Raw genomic sequence first — 9314 nt, forward strand, 5'->3', positions numbered from 1 at the left:
GCTAACTATTGAGAAATGAGATCAAGAAGATGATCAGTGACTAAAGAGAAGTCCACTGAGCAATGCAGATGATTAGAGTATTCAGGTCTTTCCTCAATGTCCAACCAGAAGCCTGGATCTGGGGCTAACACAGGGCATACTGGGAGACAAGTGGGCTGTCTAGATCTCTGAATGATGCAGGGTTTCCTGAGAAGTCCCAGCAGGAAGAGAGAGGCCATCGCACAGTGGGCCAGATCTGGGGCAACATAAATGCTTCCTGGGAAGTCCCAAGGGTGAAGACATTGGCCGCAAACATTTAAGAATTAAAGAAGCTGGGGTCAAGACATGCGGCGAAGCCAAAGGTAGGGAAAGGGGGTAAAGGTCAGGGTTGGGGATGGGTATCCCTCCTGAGCTCCTCTCCTTTGCCCCCTTGCCTCTGCCCTGATATCAGGCCCTGCGCTGGCCTGGGTTGGTTATGGAAGATGAGCCAAGTATGGAGGGAAAGGGGCTTGCTGACCTTTGACCCTTGCAGCCCGTAGTGACTATCATCAGTGGTCTCCTAATGCTCCTTCTCTTTCTGTCTGAACTGCAGTATTACCTTATGGCTGAGATTCATCCCAAACTCTACTTTGACAAGTCCTGGGGTGCCAAACTGAAGATCAACATTGATATTTTCTTCCCCCATATGCCTTGTGCCTATCTGAGTATTGATGCCATGGATGTGGCTGGGGAACAACTGTTGGATGTGGAACACAACCTATACAAGCAGCATCTGGACAAGGACGGCCACCCTGTAACCACAGAAGCTGAGCGTCATGAGCTGGGGAAGGAGGAGGAAAAGGTGTTTGACCCCAGCTCCTTGGATCCTGAGGGCTGTGAAAGCTGCTATGGTGCCGAGTCTGAGAATAGCAAGTACTGTAACACTTGTGAAGATGTTTGGGAAGCCTACCGACGGAGGGGATGGGCCTTCAATGATCCAGATACCACTGAGCAGTGTCGCCATGAAGGCTTCAGCCAAAAGATGCAAGAACAGAAGAACGAAGCCTGCCAGTTGTACTGCTTCCTAGAAGTTAACAAGGTGGCCAGGAACTTTCACTTTGCACCTGGGAAGAGTTTCCAGCAGTCACAGGTGCACTTTCACGACCTGCAGAGCTTTGGACTAGACAATATCAACATGACTCACTACGTATGACATCTGTCGTTTGGGGAAGATTATCCAGGAATTGTGAACCCACTGGATGTACCAACATCACTGCTCCCCAAGCCTCCATGATGCTCCAGTATTTTGTGAAGGTGGTTCCCACAGTATACATGAAAGTGAATGGGGAGGTACTGGAGACAAATCAGATCTCTGTGACAAGACATGAGAAAGTTGCCAATGGGCTGATTAGGGACCAAGGGCTTCCTGGAGTCTTTGTGCTATATGAGCTCTCACCCATGATGGTCAAACTGACAGAGAAGCACAGGTCCTTCACCCACTTCCTTACTGGTGTCTGTGCCATCATTGGAGGCACGTTCACAGTCCCTGGACTCATCGACTCCCTGATCTATCACTCTGCTCGAGCCATCCAGAAGAAAATCAAATTAGGGAAGACAACATAGTCACCATTGCTGCATGACCCCAGCCCTGTCTTACTCGGGGCCTCTGTCTCCCAGTGTCTGACTTCCCAGTGGTGGCCCAGGCTCTACCCTTTGTGAATGCTGTCCTCAGACTCCGCTCCACTAAGAGTTGGTAAAATTGTGTGTTGTGATGGTATTGAGGTCTAAGTGTGTCTCCCCCCTCCATAAGCTTGTGCCTCAACTCTCATGCTGCTCCTGGGTCTCAAAGGAAGTTCTCTCCTGGTCTTTCCTTCTGTATTCCCATATCACCCAGCTCTTTTTTATACTGGAATCACCTGCTAGAGATCAGAGCAATGGGAACCCCTTCCCAGAGATGCTGGTCTCCCATATTTCACCTTTCCCTGCCTCTATCCGGCTCTTTCCAGAGGCTGAGGGAGGAACTGAGCTTGGAAGAGTAGCTGAGACCAGGTGCCTGTATGGGGCATTAGTGAGGAGCACTAGCGAGGAGTAGGATCCTCTCACCCTTCTTCACAACCTTGATTAGGGGGATTGAAGGGGATACCCTCCCCCCAGGAAATGTCTACCCTAACTCTTCCATTGGGATGTTCATGGGATGGGAAGCACAAGGAGAAAGGAAACAGCCGCAGAATGCCAAGGAAGTAAAAAACTCCAGGCTTCTGACTTGGAGTTCAAACCCCTTTCCCCTCTTGTGTTCTGCCTCAGACTGGGATGGAAGCTAAGAAGGCGGAGTAAAGGGAAAATTAGCAATTTGCCATGACTCTCTTGGGTGAGAGGAAGACATTAGGACTTGTGGCTATCCTTAATGTCAGTTGAGTTCCATCTGTGCCTTAGTCACAGTACAGACATTGTCACCTCAGCTTAGCCCTTCACTGACTTCTCTAGGATTTCCATTCACCTGCATATAGCCCACTTCCCAGCAGAGCTGGGATATCAAACTTTCCCAGAGAAAAGTATGAAACAGACAAAAGAAAGACTTGCGAAGGTTGCTGCTGTGTAGATACCCGAAGTAATGTGTCTATTCCCAGCACGGAGTAAATGAGGAAGAAGGGGATTGATGAAGCAAGATGGGACAGCTTTCTAGACCTTCTTGAGTCTACAGTTTCCTTAAAGATAAGGACTTACCTTCATCTTGTTTGGTTGGAAATTAATTTTCCAACTATCAGGAGCCAAATTGTATTTCAAAACAAAATAGAAATAATTTTTTAAAATTAAAAAAAAAAGAATTAAAGAAGCTCCAGAAAAAATGCTCTTTTTTCCAACTTCCCCATCCCCATGACTGGCTGCTTACCCGGAATTTACCATTTGTCCTCTTGTTAAGTCATTCCTTTATTCTGATTTTGCTTTCTATCACATAAAAAAAAAAATCTATGATGGACTACAAAAGCTGTGTCTTGTGTTTTTGTACATTGGCAACAGAAAGAGCAAATTAATAGGCATAATACCAACACTTACCTTACAGGGTTGGTGTGAGAATGAAATTAAATAATATATGTAAAGTGATTGGAACAGTGCCTGGCACAGAGTGGGTACTAATATAAATGCTTATTTCCTCCCCACTCCCTGAAACAGCTAAAGTTTACACAGAATTAAAAATAAGGGAGTGATCCCAGACTCTAACCAATCTTCAGGGAATCTCTCCCTAATTTGGGGGCAAAAGAGCTATGCAATTTTTTTAGTGATAATTTGATAAACCTCCCATCTGGCAGAACTTTAAACCTAAGGCTCTCCTTTTTGTCCCTAATCAAGTCATTCATTGTTCATAATTAGAACAGTCCACATTGAAAATGGGTACCTGGGGCTAGCTAATTTAAATAAATAGGCTCAGGGAATGCCTTATTTTTTAGATGAATAGCACATAGTACTTGGCACATAGTAAGTACTTAATAAGTATTTTTTTTGACTCACTGACATCACTTCAAAGGAAGTAGTACAGGAAAACTCAATAGAATGTTAGTCTTTAGAGTAGCTTGAAGAAATCAGTTATTGTAGAGACTTAGTAAACAAAGAGTTTTCTACTTCAAAGTTTTCAAATGACATCTATATCCAAACAATAGCTCCTTAAGTTATAAAAAACAAAAAAAACCTTTAATATTAATCAATCAATGTTAAGTACTTAATATATACAAGATACTGTGCTAGGCTTCTGAATATACTGAAGTCCGTGTGGTGTTTTTTTTAAAGTTTTTATTTTAAACTTACATGCAAAATGAGAAAAGAAAAAAAATTGCATGTGTATAATAGCAAACCATAAGAGATGATGCAATATAAAACAAACTTCCTCTTCAAGAAAACCTATATAATAAATACTACACATTGTGTTCAAAGCTATCCAGCTTTTCTTGGCTTCCTTGTTGGTTTTTCTTTTGTTTTCTGACATGCACCTTTTACTTTATTTTCCCCCCTCCTTCCTCCTACCGCCTTAAAGAAGGCTACAATTAGGCATGGATATATATACATATACATAGATATCCATAAACATACACATAGACACTCATACACATATATGTAAGACCATACTATGCTTATTTCCTCCTATTATCTGTTTCTTTTAAGGTAGATAGCCATCTTCCTTCATAAGTCCAAGTCTTTCTACATTTTTCTAAATTATCCCGGTCATCATTTTCTGCCCCACAGCAATATTTCCAACCCAATAACAATCTATCTAAGAGACTGGTTATGAAAGTTTTTCCCAAAAATTTCTGCATCCCTTCTCTTTGTGTCTACACAGGTTTTATTTATACAAGAAAATTTTAATTTAAAATAGTCAAAATTAACCTTTTTACACTTCATCAGGACTTTCACCTTATAATATAGTTTAAGATCTGATACTGCGGAATCTACTTCTTTTACATCTTTTTTCTCTGATTCCTTTTAAATTCCTGACCTTTTGTTCTTCAAAATGAACTTTGTTATCATTTTTTCTCACTCAGTAAAATAATTTTTTATTAAGTCCATGTATTTTTTTTTAAACCTGTACCTGATTTCCTCCTGGGTTTCTTCCACTTTCATTATATAGTTCCCTTTTGGATCAACTAAATTATAACAGGAGATTCCACAGACCATATAGTATATGCCCTGATTGAGTCATATATCCTTGTATGAAGGGTTTGTTTAGTCAATCAAGAATCACCATGTGCCTGGCTCTGTGCTGGGTGCTAGGAATACAAAGACAAGAATGAAATGGCCCCTTGACCTCAAGGGGCTTACTTTGGGAGGTATGTGTGTATGTGTCTGTGGGGGGGAACACTGTGGGGAAAAGGGGTAGTCAACAACACACACACACACACACACACACACACACATATAACTACAGACAAAATGTATACAAAGTAAATGTAGGAAGGAGGGAAGAACTAGCAGGTGAAGAGATCAGGGAAGACCTCAAGTAGAAGGCTGGCTTGAGTTGAAATTTGGAGTCTAAGGATGTGAATCTGAAGATGAACAGGGACTGCATTTGGGGTGTGAGAACAGCCTTTGCAAAGGCATGGAAACAGGCCATTGAAGGTTGTATGTGGACAACAGCACAAAGACCAGTTAGGCTGGACCATAAAATGTGTGAAGGGGAGTTAGGTGTAAATAACCTGGACAGGTAGTGTAGAATCAAGTTGTGAAAGGTGACTGCTTTATTCAATAAGTCAGGACAAAATGTTTTTCTAGATACATGAAAAAGATTTGGTGCTCAGGTAAGCCTGAAGTGGTAATGATCTGTCATGCAGCCTCTACAACAGCGGTCCTTAACTTTCTTTTTATTATAGATTCCTTTAGCAGTTAGTGAAGCCTATGGAACCTTTCTCAGAATAACATTTTTAATGCATAAAATAAAATACAGAGTATTACAAAAGAACCAATTATACTGAAATATAGTTTTCAAAATGTCAAAAAAAAATAACAAATATACAGACTCCTTGAAATCTATATCTAAGTCCAGGTTAAGAACCCCAGCTCTAGAATGAAATTCAAATAATTATGTTCATAAATCCTCAAAATAACAAAACAGAAACATATCTTTTTAAAAAAGTATCTAGTTTATTTAAATTATTTGGACAATTTTATCATAAAAGTTTAAAAGGAAAAAAATTCATTTTAGTGTAACATTTGGTGAGATTCAACATCTAATTAGTTTGAAATCTCCTCCTTAAAAAAATTAGCAAAACTAAAAAGTCTCAAAGTTTGGTGTGCGCTGCTTGTTCCCAAGCATTAAAGCCATTGAAAATCTAGTTTACATTTGTATAAACCTTAGGCTGGTGAAAAACAAATTCTGTTTCTCTATGATAATATTAAAAACAAAACAAAAGTGTGAGGGTTATGGAGTTTTTGTTGTTTTGGTGTTCAGAGTTGTTCTTTTTTTCCAAATAGAATATGATGTTGCTCTTGTTTTGTCATCATGAACCTTTTAAAAATGGTGGTTACCATGGAAGGCTCAACTATGAGCTCTCTGGCTTTTGAGGATTATAATGTGAACCTTAACATTGAATTAACCTAGTTTGTTTTGTATTCGTAAGATGATTATTTATGCTATGTGTGAGGCAATTTCCCAGACATCTGAGTTCTTTTGTATAAAGATAATGTATGTAAGGGCGTATAAATTGGAGTTTGGATATATTGGAACCTGAAATCTTTAGAAAGTTAACTTTAATATAAACTAGCTTGTTCCATTGTGTTTTATTTTGAGGGGTATGGTATCTCACTTATTTCCATAAATATTTTTCACCCTTTCTTAAGAATATGAGACTGAAGTGAAGAGCATGGAGAATATGAATTGTATAGAATTTCATATTACTGATTTATAAAACTTTAATGAAATTTCCCTATAAAGGCTATTCCTCAGTTTAAACTATTCTAGAATGAAAGAAACATAAGCTACATTTATACATGGTGACTACAAAAAAAACCAAACCATTTTTTTCCTCCTATTTTAACAACCATGTGATCATAATTGTCATTGGAACTGTGATTCCCTAGTTAACACAACCCAAAACATATCAAATTTAATTTTTGACCTATTGTGTTTTTAAATCATATAAACGTGGCCAGAGAACAAATCTTACTATAGAATACAGTTGCAGTTTCAAGAATTTGCCAAAAATGTTTACTGACCTTGGAACAAACAAATAAAGGTCATTACTGTAACTAAAATCAACTAACAATTTATACATGAAGGAGATTGAGTAAATATAAAGTGATGAAGATTAGAAGGCAGTAATATGACACATAATTTGATAACTCCAATTTTAACAGAATGTGATATGATACGAACAATAATGACCCACGTAGCAAAAAATGCAAGACAGTAGGTTTTCTGAAAAATTGGATTAAAACAGGACTTTCAAGAACGTGGATTTCCTGGAATCTCGTTTTTTTCTTTCTCTAGGAACAATATGCACTTGAAGAAATATAAGAAAAAGGCAAAAATATCTGCTAGTAATTCATTATTTTCTGGTACTAGTTGACTTAAAAGAGAAAAATATTTCTGTTCCATTAACTTGGTTTTCTAAAGTATTCTATGTAGATAGAGTGCTGAAATATGTGACAAGAATCATTCTCCCCTATAGCTAACTAAAGAAGAAAAATCAAAGATACCATGTTTTTATTTTTAAAAATTTATCTACAATTAATTTGGGGTCATTTAGATGGTGCCTAGTCTAGTGATGTCTAGTAGATGGAGTGCCAGGTCTGAAGTCAGGAAGACTCATCTTTTTGAGTTCAGATATTTGCTAGCTGTGTGACCCTGAGCAAATCACTTAACCCTGCTTGCCTCAGTTTCCTTGTCTGTAAAATGAACTGAAGAAGGAAATGGCAAACCACACCACTAAGTTTACCAAGAAAATTTCCAAATGGAGTCATGAGGTCGTACATGACCAAAAAAAATGACTGAGTGTGAACAAGCTATAATTTTATAAAGAAGGCCAGACATCACATAAAAACACTGGACACATTTCCTTTCAATGAAAAGGGGAGGCAGCATGCTGCAATAGAGAGGTAATTAAATCTGAATTCATAGGAGGATCTATGTTCAAGTTCAGACTTTGCTCTTTTCTCTTGGTCTTTGGGCAAGTCATTTAACCTCAACTGGCCTCATCTTCCTCATCTATAAAATAAGAGAACTGGATTAAAATGCTTCTAGTTTCCTTTTCAGTTCTAAAACTATGAACTTGTGAAAAAGAAATTTAATAATATTGATCAACATACCTTCCTAAAATTAAATAAATCATTCTGTATTGTGTAGAGAAATGTCACTCAAAGTAAGTCTTACAAATTTAAACTTAAAGATTTATTTTTCACGTAATGAAATACAGTTGTCTTTTTAAAGTCATATAATTAATCAACAAGTAAGAATGCTCATTTTTTGCCCTTCAACTGATTTTTCTCCTCCTGAATCTTCCCCTCATTCGTTGTCTTAAACAGTTGTTTGACTTCATACTCATCTACAGGCATCATTAAATGTTTTGAATTGTTGTTATAAAAGAAACTTGCTACTCACTATATGGCCGAAAAATATTTCATTATTTTCAGAAACTTTAATATTGAGTATTGTGGAAATAGAGTACTGTCATCAAGTCAAGTAACATTCCTTACCTATATTCTTTACCACTGAATAAATGAATTGCCTATTATCTCCTCAAATTGGTGGTATCTTTCTATCCAATTTCCTTGAGTAGGGACTATATTTAACCCTATGCCAGAACTAGATAATCTATGTTACAAACAGCATGTATCACCCACACTGTGACTTTCTTTGCCCCCTTTCTTTTCTTATGCACTCTTAATTTTCTCTTTCTTTTCCTCTCAGATTTTCCACTCCTTTCTCCCATGTGTGACTCCAACATAAATAAATGTTCACTAAGTTCTTCTCTGATGGCTCAGCATAACTGGAGGTTACACTCCATTCTTGAAGGTTGTGCAAGGAGAAATGCAGCTCTGGCAGATGCTGGCCAAGATGGTAAAACTTTTCATCTGGATCCAGTGATGGACTGTGTACCTGTTGTATATCATGTAAGAGGACCAGCCCAGCTAGCTTAAAAAAAGTTTATCACTGGGATAAATTAAAGACACTTGATTTTTTGGTGAAAGGAACTCTGAAAGTCCATTTTTCACAAGTCTTAAAGTGCTATATAAATACTACGATTACTATTAGTAGGCTCTGTAGCTGTCAGTCTTCACAACCCCATTTGGGGTTTTCTGGACAAAGACACTGGAGCAGTCTGCCATTTGCTTCTCCAGCTCATTTTACAGATGAAGAACTGAGGTAAAGAGGGTGAAGTGACTCACCTAGGGTCACACAGCCAGTGTCTGAAGGCAAATTTGAACTCAGGTTTTCCTGCGTCCAAGTGTAGCACTCTATCAACTGAGCCATTTAACTGTCTCCATTTACTAGGGTATAGAAGAGTCAGTGAAGGAAGAAGCATCCATAACGATGAAATCACTGGGCTTTTGTCATGCGGAGTGCAAAGAATGCTAGGTTTGAGCACTAACTTACAAGCTGGAAAAGTAACTTTATGGATCATTTTCATCTTTAAAATAAAAATCACCACCATTCTTCTCATCTTTCATTTAAGATTTAAGTGAGAAAATAGAAGAATAGTCCTTTAGAATAAGAGATTTTAGAAATCACCCAGTCTAACCCTTCATTTCACAGATAAGGAAACTAAAGGACGATGGGCACTAGAATGCAGTTCATACAGGCTCTCCTGAACCTGTTAACATTTTGGTGGGAACATTTACACCTCAGAAACTGGTAAATGTAACAAATCAGG

At 38.3% G+C, this 9314-nt stretch overlaps 1 pseudogene; it reads left to right on the forward strand.

Annotated features, from left to right (window-relative positions):
* The first annotated feature begins 526 nt into the window (after positions 1-526).
* Positions 527-1707, forward strand: LOC140498380 (endoplasmic reticulum-Golgi intermediate compartment protein 3 pseudogene; annotated as a pseudogene).
* The last annotated feature ends 7607 nt before the right edge of the window (positions 1708-9314 follow it).

The sequence above is a fragment of the Notamacropus eugenii genome, chromosome 4, assembly GCF_028372415.1.
Source record: "Notamacropus eugenii isolate mMacEug1 chromosome 4, mMacEug1.pri_v2, whole genome shotgun sequence".
In the NCBI taxonomy this organism is placed as follows: domain Eukaryota; kingdom Metazoa; phylum Chordata; class Mammalia; order Diprotodontia; family Macropodidae; genus Notamacropus; species Notamacropus eugenii.